Source organism: Quercus lobata, chromosome 3 (genome assembly GCF_001633185.2).
Source record: "Quercus lobata isolate SW786 chromosome 3, ValleyOak3.0 Primary Assembly, whole genome shotgun sequence".
NCBI classification, from domain to species: Eukaryota; Viridiplantae; Streptophyta; class Magnoliopsida; order Fagales; family Fagaceae; genus Quercus; species Quercus lobata.
The window spans coordinates 34,495,179-34,521,032 of record NC_044906.1 but is presented as its reverse complement, the minus strand read 5'-3'; the positions used below and the strand labels follow the sequence as shown (position 1 = coordinate 34,521,032).

The window sequence follows — 25,854 nt, the reverse complement described above, 5'->3', positions numbered from 1 at the left end:
GGAGGAGGTTGTTGCTCACATTCCATGCACCATTACAGATGAGTTGAATGTCGTGCCATTGGCTAATTTTACAAGGGAAGAAGTGGTGGTGGCTTTAAAGCAAATGGAACCTTTGAAAGTGTCGGGGCCGGACGGGTTGCCTCCTTTATTCTTTCAATGTTATTAGCATGTAGTTGGAGATGATGTGACTAAGGCAGTGTTGAGTTCCCTATCCACGGGGGTCATTCCTACCCTTCTCAATGGTACATTTATCACTCTTATCCCTAAGGTAAAAAGCCCTACCAAAGTCTCTGAATTTCATCCTACTTCTTTGTCTAACATTGTGTATAAGCTTGTTGCAAAGGTTGTTGCCAATAAGATGAGGGGTCTATTGCCTCTTATTATTTCAGAATCACAAAGTGCCTTTCAATCTGATAAGGCGATTTCGGATAATATCCTTGTAGCTTTCGAGATGCTCCATCATATGAAAAATTAGAAGTAAAAAAAGGGAGGGTTTATGGCTCTCAAACTCGACATGAATAAAGCATATGATGGGGTGGAATGGCATTTTTTGGATTTAACCATGTGGAGGATGGGATTTTCTAACCGGTGGGTAGATTTGATTATGGCTTGTGTGGGGTCAGTTTCCTATCAAATTTTGGTAAATGGTGTTCCAAGAGGGGATATTCGACCAACAAGGGGGATTAGGCAGGGTGATCCACTCTCGCCATACCTCTTTCTGATATGTTCAAAAGCTTTAAATCAGCAACTTCAACATGCAGCCAGATCCGAGGTGATTAGAGGGTTCTCCTTGTGTCGAAATGGTCCAAGAATTAGTTATTTGTTCTTCGCCGATGATACCTTACTATTCTGCCGTGCTTCAAAGGGTGATTTGGAAGCAATTCTTCTAGTATTACGGCTGTATAAGCAATCTTCAGGGCAAAAGTTGAATAGAGATAAAACCACGGTGTTTTTTGGTAAGGCTACAATGGAAGAACGAAGGAGGGAGTTGGTGGAGTTCTTGGGAGTAAATGAGGTTAGGGAATATGAAGTATTTAGGATTACCGGCTGTGGTGGGTCGAAATAAGGAGAGTCTTAATTACATTAGAGAAAGGGTGTGGAATAAGCTTCAAGGGTGGAAGGAGAGGCTCTTATATCAAGCTGGTGAGGAAGTCTTTCTTAAGGTGGTTGTTCAAGCAATTCCCACCTTTGCAATGAGTTGTTTCAAGCTTCCAAAATGTCTCATTCAAGATATTGAGAGATTGATTAGAAATTTTTGGTGGGGGCAAAGGGGAGATCAACGTAAAATTCATTGGAAGGATTGGGAGACATTGTGTAAACCGAAGACTTTGGGTGGAATCGGATTAAAGGATTTGGAGAAGTTCAATGAGGTGATGTTGGCGAAGCAAGTATGGAGGTTGTTAACAGATCACACATCACTGTTTTATCGAGTTTTCAGCTCCAAATTTTTTCCAAATGGCTCGGTTTTGGATGCTAAACCTTCCTCGGGTTCATATGCTTGGCAAAGTATTGTGAAAGCAATTCCATTGATTAAATCAGGTATGTTGTGGAGGGTTGGGGATGGTAAGCAAATAAAAATCTTTGGGGAGAGGTGGCTGCCTGGGGAGGAGCCAGCCAAGGTTGTTTCACCCTCAAGTAGCAGTACTGTAGATTGGACTATGAATATGCTGATGGATCTGAATGGGGCTGGCTAGAATGATCACTTAGTGGATGCTATGTTTCTTCCTTTTGAGGCTCAACGGATCAAAAGTATCCCAATTTGTGTCACAAGTCAGGAAGATAGTGTGGTTTGGCCCAAATGTAGAACGAGATCCTATTCTGTCAGATCGAGTTACCAACTATTGTGTGAAGCAGAAGCAATAGGTGCACCATCGGGGTCTACGGATGAGGGTGTCAAGAGATTTTGGAAGAAGATTCGGCAACTCAAAGTGCCAAACAAGGTTTGAGTCTTTCTATGGCGAGCTTGCTCGAGTGCACTTCCTGTAAAAGTGGGATTGTACAAAAGGAAGGTAGTTGTTGATAAACTCTGTGATCAATGCTTGTTGGAATTTGAGGATGAGGTTCAAGCACTTTGGAGTTGTGATGGCATCCGAGAAGTTTGGGAAGCCCCATTTGCAGCAGCTAGGATGAAAAACCCGAGGATGAACTCTATGTGTGACCTGGTCAGTTTCATACTTGAGGAGACTGGAGAATTAGATAAATTTGCCATGGTTGCATGGGCAATATGGCAGTGTCGTAATAAGCTTCGGTTAAAGGAAGATAATACCCCGATCCATAAGGTTTATAAATCAGCCTTATCTCTACTCACTGAGTTTTGGCAGAAAAAGCCGAGTCACACAGGTCAGCGCTTTTCAAGACCAACTCACTGGCAGGGGTGGGAGTTGTGGTTCGAAATGACAGGGGGGTGGTGAGAGCTGCACTTTTAGAGAAAATTTTGATGCCATCGTCGGTGGAGGTCTTGAGATGTTGGTTGCTAGGAGAGCTGCTGTTTTCGCCAACGAGCTGGGTTTTAAGGATGTATGTTTTGAAGGCGACACCGAGGAAGTGGTGAGAAGTGTCGGAGAGGAAGATAGCTCAAATGCTCTTGTGGGGCACCTAGTAAAAGACTTTAAGTCTATAGTGGGTTTGTTTCAAACTCATTCTATCTCGCATGTAAGACGGCAGGGTAATAATGTAGCCCATGCTCTTGCTAGGGAGGCGAGAATGTCTTTTCCATTATGCATTTGGATGGAGGATGTTCCTCCAAATGTTCTGCATTTTGTATCCAAAGATTTGCCAGTTGAATAAATTTTCCCTAGATTGGGGGGATTCTCAAAAAAAAGAAAAGAAGATTGTGTGTATAAATGTTACACAAGATGTTATTTACACAAAGAATGCAAGGGCTACTTCAAACTTTGATTTGGTAAGTACTTTCTCTCTCTCTCTCTCTCCAAAGCATAAGAATGTAGTTATATATATATATATATATATATATTTATATATTCGTGAGTAATCAAGGTGTCATACATAACCGTTTGGCTAGAATACATAATTTCTAAAACCAAATATGTGTATTTAATTTTTATTTTTTGCTGAAATGTGCATTTATTTCAAAAGATTTGAAATTTATACTTCCAAATCTTACAACATTTGAAATTTGAAAAGTTTTGAATTAAAACTTGTTTTAAACCCTTGAAAGTCTATTTACTTGATTAAATTCACATTATTTCAAGTTTAAAGGAAATCGTTTAAATATTGATTATTCAAAACATTATTTTACATGAATTGTATTGAATCATTATAATGATGTACCTAAGACCCATAATATTGTAGTTAATTTTTTTTTTTTTTTGGTTGTTGTTAGGACTGATTTTTTTTTTTTTTTTTTGGGTTGTAAAAACGTGATGTCTACACAATATTGGCACATAATAATGTTTTTTTTAATCAATTTTCTAATTCATTTCAAAACAAGACCTTTTTTTTCTATTATTTATTTTTTAATTTCTATGCTAGTTGTAGGTAAGCAATAGAAGGTTAAATATGAATGATTCTTTGTAATACACCCCAACTTGATGAAAATCATTTTTTTATATTATGAATTTGTATGCGAGGTAAAAGTTAATCTTCATTGACCTTTTATAATTTATTATTATTTTTTTTATAGGTAAGATAGTATTTCACACTTATGGTACCCACTCCATGATGATTGTTCGTTATCATCAAGTTAAGACACTGATTGGTGATAATAGCTTAATTTTACATATTTATATTATTATTAGAAAGCATTGTCATACTTATTTTGATTTAATTCATGCATTTTATAGTTGGTTTTGGAAAAATACTGATTAATTTTGTACTTAATTGAATTTTAATGCGTGAATTTATTTTTTGTAGGATAATGAAATTAAATAAGAAATCTAATAGACTTTACTTTTACAAGAGCCATGATGAAGTCAAAGAAGGCCAATCCAATTAAATTCGAGTCCAATTGGAGCAAAGAATTAAAGGAAATTTGCACCAAATCCAAGTCCAATTCAGATTAGGGTTCCAGTTTGCACACCAGTTAGTATTTGGAGCATATCTTTAGGCTCAGATGTCCAATCGAGATGATTCAAGTTGGGTTGAAAATTTATCTTAAAGGGCTACAATTTTTTAGTTTACCAAAAATCCGAATTATGAATTTAAATGGGCCACAAACGTTGGTTAAGTGAAGCCTAAAAACTTGGAACTTTTTCCAAACAGGAATTCAACTTGTAATAAGATTCTTTGACCTATTTAAAGACTTTTTAAGGCAAAATTTAGAGGAGAGCTCCTGTAGAACATAATTTAGATTTTCTTAATTTTTTTTTTTTAATATAGTTTTTAGAGTTTTATTTGTGTTATGACTTGTTAGAAGCCTTGCTAAGGTAAGGGGTGAAACCCAACCATTTATTGGTATGTTCTTAACAATTATTTATTGGTTTTAAAGCTTATGATATTATGTTTTTGATTAATTTACTCATCTAGAAAAGTGTTTAGTTTTGTATAATTCTTTGATATATCGTAGACTTCGGGCACGTTAAATGCTTAGTATTCCTTGAGAACTAATTTACTAGTTTTGTTTTGCCTAAAATCAATCAATTTCATGAAACTACTTTAGACAATTAATTCTTGAGTTTTTATTAAGATCATCCTTCATATGAGTTTTAGTTGAGTTATAAAATAAATATTGTTAAGACTATCAATAGATGTGTTGTGTGGGGATCTCTAAACCTTAGCGTCTTAATATATTGTTATTTTCTCTCAATTTAAATTAATTTTACTAAACCATCAAAAATCTCTTCAATTAAACTTTATTATTTTAGTTTTATTCTCTTGTGGTTTGCTAATCAATTCCCTTTTCCCTACAGATTCGACCATGGATTTACCGAGTTATTACTTCACGATAATCCAGCACTTGGGAGCATTATTTAAGTTGCAGCAAGTTTTTGATGCCGTTGTCGGGGATTAGGCAATTAGAGAAGCATTCCACTTCGTTTGGAGAGGTTTTCGACATTAAATTTCTTCACATATTTGGTAATATCTCTCCAACTCTTTTCTTTTTAAGTAGTTTAGTTTTCCTTTAGAGTATTTTTTCTTTTATTTTACTTCTTTTTATTGTTAAAGGTATTTTTTTTGTTTTGTTTTGTTTTTCTTTTTCTTTCTTGCTTTACTATTGCATGCGTGTTTGGTGTCATGATAGTGATAATTGCTTGGTTAAAATTGAGTCTAATAATTTGTTTGGCAATTTATCTGATTCTTTCACACATTCTCACATACTTGATATCATGGCGAACTTAGAGAGTAATCATGGTGATGAGAATAATTTAAATAATGAAAACTTCCATGCTTACCAACCCATTAGAATTTTCAGGGATTAGTTGCAACCTACTAGGAGTAGTACACCATCATGCATAATTGATCCAATTAATGCAAATAATTTTAATTTTAAGCCTAGTATGATTTCATTACTTCCTAAATTTCATAGCTTAGATTGTGAAAATCCTTACCTACACTTTAAGAAATTTGAGGAGATATGTTCTACCTTCCATGACCAATCATTTAATGAAGAGACCATTAGGTTGAAGTTGTTCTCCTTTTCTCTTAAAGACAAGGCAAAAACTTGGCTTAATTCTTTGAGACCTAGGTCAATTGGTACTTGGCAAGAGATGCAAACTGAGTTTTTAAAGAAATTTTTTTTCCAATTAATAGGACAATTCCACTTAAAAGACAAATAATGAATTTTTCATAGAAAGATAATGAGACATTTTATCAATATTGGGAAAGATTTAAAGATTTGCTTAATGCTTGTCCACACCATGGCTATGAAACTTGGCGTATAATTAGTTTTTTCTATGAAAGTTTAACTCCAAAGATGTGCCAATTTGTAGAGATGATGTGCAATGGAGAGTTTTTGAATAAAGATCCCGATGAAGCTTTTGATTATTTTGACTTCTTAGCTGATAATGCCCAATCTTGGGATACCACTGATACCTCAGATAGGTCTAGAGCATCCACCAACCCCTTTGGGGGTGGCAAATACCAACTTCAGGAAGATGATGACCTTAGTGCTAGGGTGGCTAGTATAACTAGGAAGCTTGAAGCCATGGAATTAAGGAAAGTCAATGGAGTCAATATTGTGCATAAAATTGATGAGACTTGTAGAATTTGTGAGACCATGGAACACCCTACCAATGAATGTCCTACAATTCCAGCTTTTAAAGAGGTGTTGCATGATCAAGGAAATGCTATGAACATGATGAAAAAAATCATACTCTTCCCCCTATTTAGAGACATACAATTCAGGGTGGAGGAATCACTCGAATTTTAGTTGGAGAAAGGATAATGTGGTTGCACCTCCTACACATGGTTCTTTAAATTTTGTTCCCTATACTCCCCCTCCAAAGATGAGTCTTGAGGACACTTTGCAACAATTCATGCAGACTTAATCCACCATTAATAATCAGAACACACAAGCAATAAATGACATTAGGTGCACTCTCACAAAATTGACCACATCCATGAGCACAATAGAAAAGGGTAAGTTTCCATCTCAACCACTACCAAACCCCCAAGGTCAATTTTGTGTTGATGATTAAAGTTCCTCTGAAAAATAAAGTGAGTCAAGTTAAATCTGTAACTACTCTTTGTAGTGGAAAAATCATTGAAAAAGATATCCCTAAAAGCAATACACATGATGAATCTTCCAAAAATAAAGAGTAGTGATGAAGTCCTTGAGCCCAAATCTGATGAAATTGAAAGGTGTCCTATACCTACTCTTTTTCCCCAAAGGTTGATTTCCCCTCAAAAAGTGGATTAAAATTTTGAAATCCTTGAAGTGCTTAAGAAAGTTAAAGTGAACATTTCTCTTTTGGATGCCATAAAGCAAAATCCATCATATGCTAAAATTTTGAAAGATTTGTGTATTGTTATGCGTAAGCTTAATGTAAATAAGAAGACATTTTTGACTGAACAAGTTAGTGCAATCATTTGAAACAATAGACTTCCAAAGTTTAAAGATCCAGGTTGTCACACTATTTCATGTGTGATTGGTAATTAAAAAATAGAGAAAGCTTTGCTTGATCTTGGGGCAAGTGTGAATGTTTTGCAATATTTAGTGTATGAGCAATTAGGTCTAGGAGAGTTAAAACCTACTTTCATAATTTTACAATTTGCCGATCAATCTGTGATTGTTCCAAAGGGTGTTGTTGATGATGTTTTGGTTCAAGTGGAAAATTTTTATTTTCCTTCTGACTTTATTATTTTGGACATGCATCCTGTTTCTAATGCTAATTCTCAAATATCTGTGATTTTAGGATGCCCATTTTTTGCAACTTCCAATGCATTGATAAATTGTAGAAGTGGAGTTTTAAAATTATCTTTTGGGAATATGGCCCTTGAGTTTAATATTTTTAATACTTGTTAGCAACCTAGGGTTGAAGAGGATGTGCATGAAGTTGACTATTGGTTTTTGGTTTAGAATGAAATTGAACCATATATTACTTATCTAACTATAAAATACTTTATCAATTGAATGGAACTGATTTATTAATTATTTTATTAGTAACTTCAAAACCTAAAGAGATGCAATTTATTTTGTTACTTACGATTAAAATCAATTGTTTTTGTCCTCTTTATTTTTTTCGTGAATGTACGTATGAAAGGATTTTTTTCCCTCACAACTATGGAACAACAAAGTTGGTATTCAAAAACTTGTAATTTACCTTATGTTATATTAGTCTATTTAATATTGTATTTAGATACCCTTTAATTTTGTTAGCGGTTTTAATTTGGTCATGTGTCGTTAAAAGTTTTAGATATCACACGGTCTATGAAGTTGCATCCTTACTCCTTAGTACTTGACATGGCTTTAATGAGAGGTTAAAATGACAATATATGTGACTTCCAAGTTCCAACCCTTCATTTTTTTTTTCAGGCCATGTGTCAATAACCCCAATCACAGTAGACTACTTGTTGTGTGCATTGTCATCTATCTCAAGGAGGCGATAGGTGATCTTACTCTTTCTAGAGTTAATATATTTGAGCTCAGTATTCCATATTGTGTGTCATGTAAACCTAGATAGAACATGGTTTAGTCCACACATCTATTCTACTCATATTCTCTCTAATTTTTTCTAATATAATGTTTATGTCCGAATTCTTTTTCTTAGATATTTTCTTCTTTAAATTTTGTAAGGGGGAGAAGAAATGTTTACTGAATATGGATGATGTGTATTCAATTTTTGTTTGTTTTTTTAAATCATATATTTGACATGTGCAAATTTAATATATGGTAAAATAAAAATACTAATGACATGTGCGAATCTAACACACACACACATATATTTTTTCGTGGGTTTTAGTTAGTTTAACTGATAAAGTCTATTATAGTTGTATAAGAGTTATGGGGTTCACTCATTGCCTACACCAAAAACTGATTGGTGTTTTGGTCTGATGATAAAGAGCTATTATCAAGAGCGGGCATCATAGATTGAAACTCTATCAAATAATTTTTTTTTTTTTTTTTGGTATGAGCTTGTGAATTAAGTAGGTATCATAATCCAAGAATGTTTTCAAAATATCATTGATTTTGATTTTATGAGAAAATTATTTGTTATTGTAAGGATTTAAGAATCATAGTTTGTGTTGACAAACATCTGATCAAAACATGTCTTGTTATAGTTCTTAGAGTCTATAATTTTGTCAAGATAGGTAGCTCAATGTCTTGCACATTAGTGTGAAAGTCAAGGAATTTTGATTTATTAGGATTCATTCTTGACCAATTGAATACTTTTAGAATCAATCAATCAAATCAAAATCTCGATTGATTGAGTTGTGCTTTCACTGAACTGCAATTTCAACTCATTAGTCCATCAAGTATCTAGGGTTCCATTCTACTTGACCTTGAATATAAGTAAACCCTAATACATGTCCAAGAAGAATTTTGGAGATGCTCTTATATAGATTTAAAGGTTCTGTAACTTGTACTCTCAAAAGCCTTTCCCAGTGATCTTACGTCATCAATTTAATATTGGTGAGTTGTAGTTGCTACTATTCAGTCACCAAGTGTATTGGATCTAAAACGTTCAAGGGTGATCTTTAAGTCATGCACTAGAGGTTCATGTTGTATGTAGTTGGTTGCTATCAAAGACTTCTGTGGATCTCGGAACTCAATTTAGTAATTGTAGTTAAGTTTATGAAGAATATGATTATACAGTTTGAAAACTTTCACCTGTTAGTGAATTTGGTTCCTTGGGATTTTTCGGTTAAATCCTTCTAAGTTTTTTACTGTTGGATAGTTGGTTCCATTAGTTTTAATTCTTGGGTCAATATATCATTTCTTATTTACATTTCTACTATCCAATTGATATATTAGTGATTATTTTCTTTTTAAACCAAGGCCTTGCTTAATTAATTTAATAAACTACTTGGCTGTAAAATTGACCAACAACCACTTTGACAGGTGTCTAAACTCAACAGTTATTTTCATTAATTAAATAAATTATATATATGCATATATATTTAATTTGAGTTGGGAAAAAACTTTAATTAATTCGTCTTTTGAAGGAAAATGAGTTTTGCTTGGTTGAAGATTTGAACTTTACTAGATTGAAGTTATGGGACATTGATCTCATTTTGAATTATTTTTGATATTCTGTAAACAAATATATTTGTATGGGATTTTTGGATTATTTTCACGAAAGTTCGTGTAGTTTTGAAGAAAAATTCATTTCATAATTATGACAAAATTGTGAACATTTTTTGTTGTAAATGATTAAGATCGGCAAGCCGCTTAATGATTTTATCTGAAGGGTTTGTATGCTATGCATAATGGAAATAACTCCTTGATTGTAATTATGGGGCATAGAAATCATACTTTATAGTGTTACTACTTGTGAGGTTGATAAATAGTTGGAAAATGATGTACGAGTCCTAAAATGTGACAGTGGTAAGGAACTTAATGAAAACTATCTTGAATACATTGCCTTAGCATAGTTTTATTGTAATATCAATATTATCAATTTAGAATACTCAACTGTGGCAATTAGTGGTGCCACAAACACAATAAAATTTTGTATTTTTTTGTTTTCCCTTTGTGTATTAACACCATTTTTATATAATTGACCATCTTCTCTATACCACTTTTTGACATTCTTCTTTATCCACTTATCCACTATATTTTGTGTCCTATGCTTTCAGATTCAATTGGAGGAAATTCAGGAATGTGCTATTTGAGAGTTTTCAAGTGCCTCTTAGTGTCAAGGATATTGTGATGCATGATTTTATATCACCATGTATTTGAGTTTTAAAATTCTGTTGAATGGCATATTTTGGACCAAAACTAATGTCATATGGATGTTGAGTTTTATAATAGATTATATAAATTTGTCTCTTGTCTTGTCTAAAGTATCTTATAAATTTTTTTTTAGATAACAAAGTATCTTATAAATTTGATGGGTTGTGATGTTAGATACTACAGTATATAGTAAGTTATCATTCTTATATTTTAAACAATTAGTGTATTGCTGAATATAATACCATGTCTAACAGTTTTTTTTTTTTTTTTTTTCCTTTTTCTTTTAGATTTCTAATTTGCTATTGTTTTTTTGTTAACTATGTGTTTAGATTTACTTACCTAGTAGGAAATCAAATACCCACACCTTGGCACTACGAGTGTTCATCAGTTGGGCGATACTGATATTTGGGGTTTTTCTCACTGAACCGTTGGGGTCCGTTTTTTGATCTACGGCGGGGTTCTTTTTTTGGCAATGGCTAGGGATGGTTCATCGGAGAGAGAGAGAAGATCAAAATCTCAGATTAGATCTGAAATTCCATAATCAAAATCCAAACTGTACCACACATCTTCAAACCTAAACTACACATTAGATCCAAAACCACTTAGATAAATACATTACAACCAAGGCAGCGATGCTTGTGCTCATCGAAAGTGTGATTGGAGTTAGTGGAGCTTCGAGTCAAAAAGTGTTGGGATTGGTTGGGTACTTGAGTAGTGGGGACTGGGTAGTGAGGAAGTTGGCATCATAGAGATTGGCACTTGAGGTCTGGGATCTCAAGAGTAGATCTACTATCAATTATACAGTGTGTCTAAGTAGTGCAAGAGAGAGAGAAACTTGTGTGCGTGAATTACATTTAGTGTAACTTTTCAGCAATAGTACACTAAAACTACCAAATATTTTTTAATTGGGTGTGAATTTCAATAAATTCATCATTAGATTACATAATATTCTTATATTCTCTATGCTTACAAATTTTTAAGATGATCAAAGATCAATAACCATGTCATTATCCAATTATTTAAATTCAAGTTCTTGTAGTTTAAAATAATGCATAAAAGATAAGTTTATGGATCGAATGATAAATAACATCCGATTGACTTGATAATTGACATGAACATTGCAAACATATAGAATATGTAATTTAGCGGTGAGATATTCAAAATATGAATTCAATAATAAGTTATTGAGTGATGTAATATTACTTAGAGTTACACCAGGTGTAACTTGAACCCGTCTCTCTCTCTCTCTCTCTCTCTCTCTCTCTCTCTCTCTCTCTCTCTCTCTCTCTCTCTCTCTCTCTCTCTCTCTCTCTCTCTCTCTCTCTCTATATATATATATATTCTAGAGTTACTTAGAGTTAACCAGATGCCAATCTTTCACGTTGCAAGAGAGAGCACATGTTGATTAAAAATTGGTAAAAACTATAAATAGCCATATCAAACCTAACGATTTTATCTACACTTAAATTATAGGTATACACCAATATATCCATTACATACTTACTTCATGTGGAAAAAAGTATTTTGTATTAAATGATAGCACATCACATGTATCAAAACCCAATAAACAAGAGATGTGTGAAAAAATAACTACCCCTTAACATGTCTTTCATTTTTAGTGAGGTAGTTATTGTTTGCAAATATGTCTCTTATATATATATATATATATATACACACACATATACGTAGACTATAAAACCGAAGGGTTGCACTTTTTATTGACTTCGTAATATGTTGATGTAAAAGCTTTGCAACACTCACAAATTTCTACATCATTATTATTTTTTCAATTTGGTTTTTAATATATATATTAAATGTCAAAGCTTAGAAAAAATCCAATAAGGTTTCAATTGGATTCTCAATTTTGTGCCACATGTCCCATCTGATTTTTAATTTCTATGCCAAGTGAATTATTGAGTTTAAAATTTGAAGAGTCCTAATTCAATTAGATTCTAAATATTCTATTTGGATTTCAATTGGAAACCAATTTTGCGCCATGTGTTTATTTAATTTTTTTAATTTTTGTGGCAAGTGAATTATTGGGTACAAAAACCGAAGAGTCTAAAAATCCAATTAAATTCTATATATATATATATATATAATGAGAAACCATTACATATTTTAGAAATGTATGATTTAAAAAAAAGGTGTAAACTAATATCATGTATGATTTGAACCTCTTCTAAAAAAAAGATATAATTTGAACCTTGTAATTTTAATTATTTTTAATTGTACCCGTACATATGCATGAGATTACACGCTAGCTTCTCTTAAAAGTTAAAACCCCAAAGACTCCAAAAACCCTACATTGCAGCCCACAAAGATCCTAATTAAAATACTAATAAACGGGGATGGGGGTAGTCATGGACTTGAAGGGGGCAATTGCCCCTCCCTCTAATATTTCTTTTCAAAAAATTAGTGTGTATATATATATAGAGGCACTAATTTTAGCAATTATTTTCTATAAAATTACACTTTTCCTCTCCTTAACAAAATCATTGATTCTTTTAAGGGAATACTACTATAGCCACAAACTTTTTTACCTCATTTTTACAAACTGATGAGATAGCAAATTCTTATTGGTTTACATTTGCATCTACCACTTACATTATTTTATTTACTTAATAATAATTACTCACCACATTAGTAATTTGTTAAAAAATGTTTGTAGCTCTAGCATTTTCTTCCTTTTAAAGGCTATAAAAAAAAATTTGTAGATCTAAAATCTTAACAAAATATACAAACCAAAAAAAAAAAAAAAATACCAATAGTAAAACCAAAGAAATATTGAGCCTAATTAACCTATTTTACCAAAAACAAATAACTTGGCCTTTAAAATTTTTTAAATAAAATAATTTTGTCCTCATTCAGTAGACGCACACAATAAAGGCAAAATATACAAACCAAAAAAAAAAAACCCTCAGTGTTTGTAGCAAAGTTGGATGCCGGAGTTGCCACATGCAACCAATTACAAAGTCGTCTCCCTAACTCTAAGTTCTGACATCGTCCTTATAAATCAACCATAGCTTTCGAAAACGTAGGATTTCCAAAGCTTCCAACTTCTAAAGGGACGCAAGTGTCACTGTCTGCACAAAAACTAGCTGCTAAATCAATGAGGTTCCTTCAACTTCACTGCATGTGGTTAAGATGATTAATAATAATAATAATAATAATCATATACTATATAAATAGCAGAAGCTTTTTCCTACCATTAAGGAGGTGCTGGCACGTTTCACTTTAAAAAGCGATGCATTATATTTTTTTACAAGCGTAATACCGTTTGATAGTCTTTGTGTATATATATATATATATATATAAATAAAAATGGTTAAAGTAAAAATTAAAAAGAAAAAGAAAAAAAGATTGCAACTAAAAAAACCCTAGCAATATAGAGAAGCCTGGGACAAGTAAAGAAATAGAGAAAGAGGTGATGAGGAAAAAACATAAAAACCCAAAATACGGTTTTGAGAGACATACGTTGTAGAAAGGGAGAACTGAGAAAGAGAACGATAAAGAGAGATTCACTGTCATTGATGGTGGAGAGAGAAAAATCTGGAAAGACAGTCAGGCCTTTGCCAACATCAGACCACCGTACCCTCCACCAGTATGGTCTTTGTTTTTTTGTATCAAAGGTCAACATACTCCTTTCCTTTTCAAATACTGTTTTTATTGTTTGAAAGACTAAAACTTCGATTGATGTATATCCACAGTTTGTAGTAAAAAAAACAAATGTTCTTTCAAGGATCTCTCTTCTTCTCAAAAACCCTTCGTTCCAGGAAAAAGAAAGAATGCTAACGAAGGAAGATGAATCCCTCTGCCTATTAACAATGCCTCCGACGGGCTTCCTATCCATTCTCTGACTTTTTTTTCTTTTTAATTTGTGGTATGTTTCAAACTTTTACAATTATATTTGGGTTTGGTTCTAGAAATTAGGGTTAAGAAAATTGAAATTCTGATATGTCTCTATCTTTATTAAATATTTTCGGTAACGGGTTTGTTTGAATTTTTCTCTTTCGGATTTAAATCATTCAATTTCTTTCTCTGTAGAGATGAAGTGGAATCTTTGTTCAATCTAGAGTATCTAAATTCATCAAAGCAAAGGTACCAATTTCATTTCCTAATATTCTCTTCCCTTTGCCTCTCTATTTGTTTAAATAAGGGAAAACCTCCACAAAATGAAATCCTTCTAATTCTTTAAACTAAATCATTTCACTTTAATTTTCAGGTTTTGTTTGGGATTGGAATTGGAATTGTGGGATTTCGAAATCTAAAAATATAATGTTATTTTATTTATACATTGTTGATTTTAGTCGATAGTCTTTTAAAAGATACTTTTAAGTCATGGTTTTATTATTTTTTATGGTGGGTTTTTCTGGGTTTTGCATTTTATAATTTGTGAAAACTGAAAGTATAATGTTCTTTGTACAAAATTGATTACTTTGTAGGTTATGGCAGAGATCTTTTTTTTATTTATTGGTACCAAGTTTCTTCAGTCAGTTTTCTTAATCCTCTTAATCCTCTTATACTTTTAAGGTCTATTTTAACCACACACACACAAAAAAAAAAAAAAAAAAAATGAAGCAAAACAATGGTGAAAAGTCTTCATATTAACGAAAACTAACCAGTTAAAATACTTCTAAAAGGCTTGCAATACGGTGATAGGGAAAGCGACAAAGTTCGCCAGAACTTAATAAAAAAAAAAAAAACACAGATATTTTCTTTGGTCTTTTATTCCATTTTTTCCCTGCCCTTCGATCTGTTTTTTGTTGTTAACTCTGTTTTGTTTGTGTTAAAACCAACCAAAAAAAAAAAAAAAAAAAAAACAGATTTGTTCTAAATAAAATTTCCTTTTTTCGTTTTTCCCCTGCCCTTTGATATGATTTTTTGTTGTTCATGCTATTTTTGTGTTTTATTAATATTGAAATGGTTTAAAACCAAACGGTAGACCCTTTGGTAAAACGGTATTTAAACCGTGTGTTTTAATTGTTTTATGGGTATTTTGGTTGGATTGTTTTTAAAGGTTTGTGGGTTATATTTTGGTTTGCATTTGGGTTAGAATTGGTTTTGTTTGCATATTTGGAATTAATGTTTTTTTATTTCCTCATCCCCATTAGAATTTAGTAGTTGCAATGGAGATTTGGTTTAAAATAAAAATTACAAGTTGTTTTGATATTTGCTTTTGGCTATAACTTGATTTTAGTGCTGAAATCATGGCCATTGTAGAAACTTGAATCCTGTGCATTAGCTTTATGTTCATTATTTACTTTAAGAATGACATTTTGTTTTGCTATTGGCTGAATTGTTGCATCAAATTATATAATATATCCTGTTATTAATTGTTTTTTTAGTCATTTTACTACCTGACACCAGTAACATCTATATTATAGTCGGATACTGTTTATTCCGTCATTGAATATGTTTAATGTAATACTATTATCAATTTAGGTTCAGGTTTGGGTATTTTGGTTGAATTGTTTTTAAGCTAGGTTTGGGGATAGATTTTATTTATATTAAGGCATTTGGGTTGGAATTGGTTTTGTTTAGTATTGGCACGGGAATCAAGAAAAATTGAGTTTTAAATTCGCATCTTCTTTTTGTGAATGAGTTTGTTTATCTGTTAAAGTATATTTGAAGTTTATGTTTTGTATTTCTATTGTCCCATAGGTTTGGATCAGGTTTTATTTCAAAACTCTTACCTTTTAACACTATTTGATCATAATTGCAATTATATAAAATTAAAGGCTAATTTGATAGGCTCCAAGTAATTGTAAAATTGCATGTCTGTTTTATTTCAAAGTAATTATTTTGTTCTCCTATACTTGGGAGAGTGCAGAAGGGTTGTAAATACATCCAAATATAGATATTAACTTCCTAGCAGAAGTGCATAAATCTTAAAAATTCACTTGGTTGCTACAAAATATATATGTTCTTAAAATTGTTATCTATAGCATGTAGTTAATTCCTTTAATTCTAGAATCCTTCACGTTATACTTTCTAGAATCAGCTAATGACATTTGATCTAGTACCATAGAAAAAATATAAACTGTTTGAATAATCACAGTAAAGAAGTCTCCATTGCATAAGGTAATTGTTAAATTACCTAAAGATTATATTGTATGCCAGATATAAATGGCCAATATAGTTTGCTTCTGCATTTGTTAATTTTTTTATGTTTAAATGATCAAAGATTATACTATATTACAAATTATTGAAGGAGGCATTAACTTTTACTCAGACATTTTTTAGGTCTATTACCATTCTACAACACTACCTTAATGTATGAATAAATGTAATCCTTCGTGAAGCCAATTGTGGGATTTATTACTTATCCTACCATGTGCATCAAACATGCTAACCTTTGCTGTTTGCATTTGACATCAGTAATGTGCTTGAAACATAACTTTTTGGGTTTTGGATTATTTAAAAGATATGTAACTTAAATCTATCTAAATATATCATATCATATACAATATATAATAGCAGAAGCCTTTTCCTACAATTAAGGCTGTTGCAACATGTAGGAAGCATTTGGCAAGGGAAAGTGCTCACTTGGTTTTAAACAAAGCTCTCTCTCAATGCAATGTTGGGGCTTTTTTTTTTTTTTTTTTTTTTTTTTGTTTATATAAAATTTTAAAAGAAAAAACCAAAATCTTGCGATAACTATGTTTGGCAGATTGGGTATTTGCTTTGTTTTGATTTAGGCATTTTGGTCAAATTATATCTCCCTCTCTCTACGCTTACTGTTAGAAATTCTCTGCATTTATCTCATTTTTTTCTTTTTTTTAAAGTTTATTTATAGTTATGGGCTCTCTTTCTACTTTTTTTAATTTTTTTTTTTTTTTATATAAAGAGTGGATCAGTGGGTTTTAATGATTAGGAGTGTAGATACTGAAAAATTCAGATACTATAAATAGAACTTGTAGTAAATTATAGACAATGGAAATAGTATTTGGAGAAGATAAAGTATTCGAAGAGGAAATAGAACAGAGAACCCTTCCACCACTGACCTACTAGGACTGCAAACAGTAAGTTTTCCTATTTAATTTTCAATTTGTGCATTAAATATGATTTTTTTTTTTTTTTTGGTATAATAGTTTGATTGGTTTGGATGTAGATCTTTAGGTTATATGTGGCTTTGATTAAGGTATTTGCATTATGATGGTGGTGTATAGATTAAAACACATAGGAATGGAATTAAAGTCAGTGTCTTGACTTGCACAAGAAGCAGGTACGCTCTGCACCGCTTAGTAGTAGTGCATCCCAAGTGGAAACTACATCACATCTGTTTGACTCACTGAACCCACCCTTCATCAAAGCCCCGCTGACTGTAATGCCTAATAGAGAACATTTTTAGTTAAAGTCCATTATTTCTTCTTTTCTTGGTTTGGATGGAATCGGATTTTTTTGGTTGCCTAAGTTTAAGATAACTTCACTGTTTAAAAAAAAAAAAGGGGGAATTACAGACTCTTTTAGACAAAGATACATATATTTATTGTAGTTGGCACGATCTCCAGTAATAGTTGTGACTCCTATTTTGGTAGTTAACTTGGGACTGTTTTCAATTGACAAGTAAAACATTAACAAATTTGTTGATTGTGATTTTTATGTTGCAAAAGCCATTAACAGTAGGAAAGAATCCTTAAAATTGCTTCTAATATTTCTGCATTTGGATGATTTAAAAGTTATATAGGCATGGCTTTATGCATAAACTTATGATGTTTTATTGCTACTTTTCCATGTTTGAGCTTTTGACATTTGATTTTTTAGTAAATTGATCTATGGGATTTTTCTCCTCAGTCTATGTGTGTGTTTAATTGTAATATATGTGTTCCAATTTTGGTATTATTCAGTTCTAATATATGGGTGTTGCATTGTGTTAATCTTATAGGAGTCTTAACACTAATCATCTTGAATGTCATTTGATTTTTTGGTACATGTTAGTCTCTTAGTTAAATATTTTCTTATTTTCAACTTCTATTGAGAGATGATGTCTTTAAGAAATGTCTTTGAAATTCCTATCTACAATCTATCTTTTTCTGAGTTAGTTATTTTTTAAAGATGATACTTATTCCTAAATCAGTTTATGATTCTTAATATGCATATTATTTACAAATAGAATGTGCTTTTAATATATATATATATATATATTTATATTATTCCAAATGCTTGCTAACATTGAATTTACGTTTTAAATTAGTTTAGTCTTGGTCCTATGAGCATTCAACATTACGGGAATTTTTTTTGCTTATACCCAAAATTTTGTACATTCATGTGTTTGTTGCATCCATACCCAGTTAGTGACAAATATATTGAATGATTTATGATAATAATCATCCTTTGAAGTTTATAGAGTGCAACATAGTGCACCATTCTCTAATTTATGATGATGTTACTTTGTTAGGTCTTAATTGCTGTTAAGAGCCAGAGAGTAGTTGAGAAACTGCTAGAGACAAATAAAAAAATGGCTATTAATGATGTTGAGAAGAGGGCAAAAATTGTCAATATCCTTATGCACCAAGAAATTTATGGAAAAGGATTGACTTTAAAAGCATCAAGTAGATGTGCTTAAGACAGGATTCAGGTAGCTGTAGATTTCTCTGTGAAATTTCATAAATGTAACTTTGATTTAGTGCTACCATCTTTCTTTTTTCTTCTTTTTATTTTTTATTTTTATTTATTTTATAGGGTAGTACAGTGATTGGTATTAATAAAACTCTACAATATAACTTTTTCAAGAGTTTTGGTTGTTTTTTTTCCCTGCCCTAAGATATATCTTTTGTTCGTTTTTTGTATTCTTGAAATTAATTGTCCTTCGTGTAGTCTAAATTGGATAGTTATAGTAAGAATCCTGTAATCGTGACAAACATAGTTTGTATAATTGAGGTTTTTTGTATTTTCCCTATTCAATATGTCTTCATTTGACCATATTTAAGGGAGTTTCTCATCATTTAAAATAATAATAATAATAAATATAAAACGGAAGGTTTTTTTTTTTTTTTTTTGCCTTTAAAAAAATCAATATATTTCTTTTAATTGTCTTTGGAGTTATCATAATATTTTTATGATATCATGATAATGTTTGATTGGCCAATGGAGTTAGCACAAGATTTTTGTATCATGATTACGTTATTAGAGTTTGATAGACAATTAGCAAGAGAACTAATGTTCTACTAATAGAATTTTAATATGATTTTACATATTTTTATGTGAATGATAAATAAAAGTAGCCCGCGCATTGCACGGGCCATGCACTAGTAATAATAATATAGATTTCTCCTTCCACCATAGAACTCTCTTTGTGACTTTCTCTTGGACTCTTTGAAAGTCCCCACCTTTGATTTCCCATTAGGCATTGGGAGGCCCAAATACTTCTCACATTCTGACATTATTCTAGCCCCCAACATTTGCTGGATGTCATTCTTCACCTCTCGCCTTGTATTCTTGCTAAAGAATAATGTTGTTTTTTGCCTATTTATTGCTTGACCAGATGCCACTTCATATTTGCCTAATAGATCTAGCCGTCTTTGACATTCTTCAACCGTGGTTTGGCAAAATAACATAGTATCATCGGCAATTAAAAGGTGAGATATACGTACCCCCTGTTGGCTAGACAGTACACCCTTGAGTGCTCGGCTCTCTTCAGCTTTCCTCAATAAAGCAAACAACCCTTCGGTGCATAATAGATACAAATATGGTGATAGCGGGTCTCCTTGTTTTATTCCCCTTGTGGGAGTAATAAAACCCTTCGGTTCCCCATTGATAAGGACTGAATAGGATGTTGTAGTGACTGTCTCCATAGCCATATTTACCCATCTGTTGTCTAGGCCAAGCTTTAGCATTATACTTTGCAAAAAACCCCATTCCACCCGATCATAAGCCTTGTTAATATCCAGCTTTACTGCCATTTGTCTCACCTTGCCTCTCCGTTTATTTCTCATCTGGTGCAATATTTCATAAGCCACAGTGGTGTTGTCAGTGATTAGCCGATTTGGAACAAAAGCGCTTTGAGCCTTCGAGATAACATTTGGCAGCACACGCTTTAATCTGTTTGCCATCACTTTAGATAAAAATTTTGATACAACATTAGTCAAGCTAATGGGCCTATAGTCGGCCATCAACAAAGGATCATTCTTTTTTGGAATAAGAACTATACGAGTGAAATTCATTTTACGCAACATATGCCCAGAATTTAATACTGAAAGAATAGCTTCAGTTACATCATTCCCCACAATATTCCAAAATTTTTGAAAGAAAAAAGGGGACATACCATCAGGGCCAGGGGATTTTGATGGGTGCATTTGGAATAGGGCTTGTCTGACTTCTTCAGCTATGTACCACTGTAATAGGGAAGTGTTCATCTCCAATGTAAACCTCCTATCCACCACATCCAGTACACTCTCCATATTCATGGGATTTTCTGAAGTGAAGAGATCTTGGAAATAGCTTTCAGCAACCTGTGTAATCTGATCCTCAGATGTTTTCCAGCTACCCTCTACATCCTGGATACCTGATATATGATTTTTACGGTGCCGCTGACTAGCCCATTGGTGAAAAAAATGTAGTATTTTTATCTCCTGCAGGTAACCAAATGGACTGAGACCTTTGCCAGCAAAAAATTTCGTCCTAGTGTAGAATGGTGTTAATTTCTGATTTCAGTGTTCTAATTCTTTGCATATGTTTGGCCTTGTTCTCCCTTGATAGCTCTTCAAGTGTTGCTTTTTTCTCCTCTAGTTTTTTTTTAGAATTCCCCAAAGTAATTCTGCTCCAATCCACCAAAGCATGTCGGCATTGCTTGATTTTTTCAAAAAGTGTAAACATTGGGCTCCCATTTTGAACAGGCAACCCCCAAGCCTCATGGATCACCCTCTCACAATCTAGATGTGCAACCCACTTCTCTTCAAATCGCCTTGGCAGCCTCCTATTCCTCCTAAGATTGGGGGATTCAGCTGTTGATATCAGAATAGGCACATGATCGAAATAGGACACCTGGAGATGGCTAACCTTGACATGGGGAAAAAGGACTTTCCACTCAATGTTTGCACACGCCCTGTCTAATCTCTCTTGCACCAAATCCGCCCATCCTTCCATTATCCTAGGTGAAGATATTACCTTGATAACCCAAATCTGCTAGTCCACAAAACAAGAGTGCCTCCCTAAAACAGTGGCACAAGCTATCCCTACATATTCAGTGAGTTTATTCAAGCTTCCTAAATCAATATGCGATAATATCAACTCCTTGGTGGCTAGATATTGGTGGGGTCAAAACCGGGAGGAGAGGAAAATCCATTGGATAAATTGGGGTAAGTTATGCACATCAAAGAAGAAGGGAGGAATGGGATTTAGAGACCTCCATTCTTTTAACCTCGCAATGCTCGCCAAGCAAGCATGGCGCTTAATCCACAACAATGGATCGCTGTTCTACAGGGTTTATAAGGCACGGTACTTTCCAAATACCTCCTTCTTGGAAGCTGAATTGGGCCATAATCCATCATTCGTGTGGCGTTCATTATTGGCTGCTAGGGACATCATCCATGCTGGGTCACGTTGGACAATTGGAAATGGCAGGAGTATCTCCGTGGCCTCTAGCTCTTGGCTACCTCACTCACCTGGTTTCTTGAGTACACACTCAAAAGGGATGAAAGTGGCTGAGTTGATAGATAATGACTCACAGGAGTGGGACAGGGGAAAATTATCAGCTACTTTTGATAGAAGAACCTGCGACACTATCCTAGCGCTGCCCCTCAATAACCTAAATTCCCAGGATAAGCTGATTTGGAAAGAAAACAGAGCACAAAAGTTCATGGTTTGTTCAGCTTACCAGGTTGCTCTCTGCTTAATACATCCAAACCAAGCTGAACAACAAGCCCACGGGTCCACTTGGAGGAAGATATGGAAGTTAAATGTGCCACCAAAAGTTCGCAATTTCCTCTGGAGGGCCTGCTCAGGATGTTTACCCACAAGGGAGAATCTCCACAAGAAACGGGTTCGAGTCGACAAAAAATGCGAGCTTTGCTGTCACCATTGCGAGACAATTTGTCATGTGTTGTGGGAATGCCCGTTTGCGAGGAACGTCCGGTCTCTGTTCAAAGGCACGCTCTAGAAGTGCAGCAACGAAACAGAAGATTTCTTTCTTCTGTTCAGAATGCTGCAGCGGAAGCTTGATCAACTTGACTTGGAGAGGTGGGCAATAACGACGTGGAGTATCTGGAATGCTAGGAATAGGTTCTATTTTGAGCATGTCCAAGCACACCCAAAAGCTATGTTTGACAGTGCAATGGGTTTACTGGAGGAATACCAACACCTTAATGCAGCGCAACGGGTTTAGGAAAAACTGATACCCCTTTATGTATGCAGTCAAGTTTTTTTGTTTTCTCTTGGGACATCACGGGGTTGGTTTTGTTGATGTTGATGTTCCCACAATACTAGATGTGGTTTATCTAGTATATACTTGTACCAGTCATTATTATTTTAATAAATTTCTATCGTCTCTTGCTCAAAAAAATAATAATATAGAAGCCGAGAGAAAGTGCCTAAATTGTCCAACCTTTTCTCAGGATATGTCAAAGTCCTCCTATCTTAGACTCGGAGCCAATGGTGTTGTATTTTACCACTAAATAGTCCTTCAAACTCTTTGTTTTTTGTTTAATTTTTTTTTTTTTCAATTTTGAGTTTTCTCGACTAAATGGCTGCCCCATAATATGCTATGTTGATTTGCTGTAGTATCCTTAGCCAATGTGCTAAACTGTTAAAGTTTGCTGATGCCAAATGCCCAATATGTATGTTACAGGTTGTTGATGGGCTATTGGGCTGGATAAGAGTTGAATTGTTGATTGATGGAATTTTGATTGCATTAATCGTCCTAAGATTATCCGCATTAGTGGATGTAAAATTTTTGTAAATTTTGCAAAAAAAAAAACCTACTTTTTCTATTTTACACACCTAATTTTAGAAAGCACCCACATCAGTTTGTTTATTTTATACATTTATTCAACAAAATATTCATCTTCACACTTCTTTCTTGAATCCTCTCACAGACCCATCACCACCCAAGCCACCATTAACGATCAATCCACACCCATCATCAACCCACCCAACCACCATCATCAACCTGCCATCACCAACCCACCATCACCCACTGATCAAACAAAGAATAAAAAAGGATCAAAACTAGATATGGTAAAACGGGTGGGTCGGGTCGGGTCAAAAGGTTGCGGGCAAAAAACGGGTCATTTTAAGTAGATTAAAAACAAGTTTGGGTCAATCGGGTTGTAGGTTGGGTCAGGTTGACCCGTTTTCACATGAATTTTTTTTTTTTAAAGAAAAAAATCATGTATTTACTATTTGGAAATTCATGCGACAAATTACTTGATATAGAATATATTACTTTGAATTCACCACTTATATCAAGAATGAGCTCAGTTAAACTTATTAATACTTATTCAATAATTTTAAAATTATACAAATCCTAATATTTCTATTTAAAACAAAATAATACAAAGATAAATAAAATAAATACACAAGTTTTATTTCTACACAATATCAACATCCCAAAATATAAAACAAAATTATGAATGATTTATTAGATGGATAACTCATTTGACAAAAAGTAAAAATATATAAGAAATTTACAATCTTGAAAATAAATTTTATAATCTATTATCAATTGTGGTTGGTATTCTATTTCAATTGAGATATACATTAAAGTTTGATTGTTTACTTATTTATACATGACATCTTTTATGAATATCATATCATTGCTAAACAACACACACTTTAGGAAATATCATAATTTATTTTGAAAAGCCTTTTATTTTGGACATAAATTATTAAAAATTTCGGTCTAAGAATTCCTAATTTATGCTAATTTGATACTTTGGCTTCATTATTTTCACACTTATGAATGTTTCTCACACATGTTTACAATTTTAAATTTATGTTTTTAACTCTACTATAACCAGATTATCTTGGCATGTACTTTGCTATTTGATATTTAAAAATCTTTACTTATTACAGAATGCTTAACCATTCATTTTTTAATTAATTTGCATGCAGTTATGTAAATGTTTCAATTATTTCCTTAAAACTCACAACAAAACAATTAAACTAATATTGTCTTAATTTTATTTTATTTTTACCAAAAAAAAAGTTTTAAAAAATGGTTTGGGTTTGGGTTTGGGTCGGGTCATGGGTTGGGTCAGGTTGACCCGTAAAAAACATGGGTCGGGTTATGGGTCAACTTGTTTTTGCTTTGGGTTGAAAAAATCGGGTTCGGGTTAGAAAATTTTGACCCCTTTTTCCATGTCTAATCAAAACCCCAAAACCCACTCATGAAATAGGAAATCCCAAAACTAATCAGCGAGTGTGCTTGCTTCGGCGGCGATCTTCGGTGGCACGACGAGAGTGAGCTTGCTTCAGAGATCAGTGGAGGCTTGCTTTGAAGATTAGTGAGGTGGGAGTGAGGGACTAGAGATAAAAAGAGAGAGAGGTGAGAGTGGAAGCACCAGAGAGAAAAAGAGAGAGTGAGGTGAAGGAGAGATAAAAAAATAGTAAAATATTAATGCAAAGCTACAGTAGCCGTGCATATATGCACAGTTACTGTAGCATTTTTGTAAATATACACAATTTTGCACCCATTGATGTGGGTTTTTTTTGGTTAAAATTTGTAAAATTCATACCTTTTTACATTTTGGAAGCACTGATGTGGTTGCTCTAACATGGTAAGACTAGCGATAGTATGGTGATTTAATTCTCCAATTTAAATTTACGTGTGAACTGGTCCTATTGGGAGCCCACCCCATCGTAAGATATCCAATTACTAAGATAACCAGGGACGAAGCTATTGTTGGATGTGGGGTAGTGTCCCCCAAAGTTTTAAAATTTTTTTAGTATATATATAATATATTATTTTTAGTAATTTGTTTCAATAAAATTGCATTTTGCCCCCTCAACAATATTATTGATATTTTTAAAAGATATAAAAAAATATTAGCCTAACAACAAAAATTAGGCCCAAACATATTGATGTAGATTGTGGTTTCAGAATTTTTAGTGATATGTAAGGGCTGTGTTGCAGATAGTTAAGGGTTGCTGCTAGGGTTTGTTTAATTAATTTATTTTGGGTTACTTTTGGGGTTGTTTCAGTTTTGGGTTGCTAGAGTTTTTAATATCGTTTTTTATCTGAATTTATTTTAATTTAGGCTTATGTTTGGATTTATCAAAAATTTAGGCTTATGTTTGGGCATGTGATTTTTTGAAAGAAAAATTCTTTTTGTTAACAGAGAATGTTCATAATATATGATTGTTTAAGGTCCTCAGTTATTGTCAAGAACTATTTTTTTTCTTTTTTGTTTCTCTAAAACTACATAGTAAATTAAAACATGCATTTCTCTTTACAAAAACAGTCCTATACAGTGAGATTGACATGTCTTTCCATTTGATTTTTGAATTTGATTATGATTATCAATTTTTCATATACTTACTAATATATTTATTGTTTCTATGTCTTATTCTAGTGCAAATCAAATACTTTAGTGGGGTTTTTCAAATTTGGGCTTCTTCCC

The 25,854-nt window shown here is 33.0% G+C and overlaps 1 long non-coding RNA gene and 1 other non-coding gene across 5 annotated transcripts; one reads left to right on the top strand and one right to left on the bottom strand.

Annotated features, from left to right (window-relative positions):
* Positions 1–5,716: 5,716 nt before the first annotated feature.
* Positions 5,717–5,823, bottom strand: LOC115983001. Its single transcript, XR_004089819.1, has one exon. It is a non-coding gene; the product is annotated as a small nucleolar RNA R71 (small nucleolar RNA).
* Positions 5,824–13,720: 7,897 nt separating this feature from the next.
* LOC115979630 lies at positions 13,721–19,029 on the top strand. 4 transcript variants are annotated; one of them, XR_004089121.1, is made up of 5 exons: positions 13,721–13,926; positions 14,005–14,177; positions 14,342–14,395; positions 16,816–16,876; positions 18,696–19,029. It is a non-coding gene; the product is annotated as an uncharacterized LOC115979630 (long non-coding RNA). The 4 variants fall into 4 exon arrangements; XR_004089123.1 differs by lacking the exon at positions 16,816–16,876 and having other exon boundaries at positions 13,721–13,898; XR_004089122.1 differs by lacking the exon at positions 16,816–16,876 and having other exon boundaries at positions 14,071–14,177.
* Positions 19,030–25,854: the final 6,825 nt, after the last annotated feature.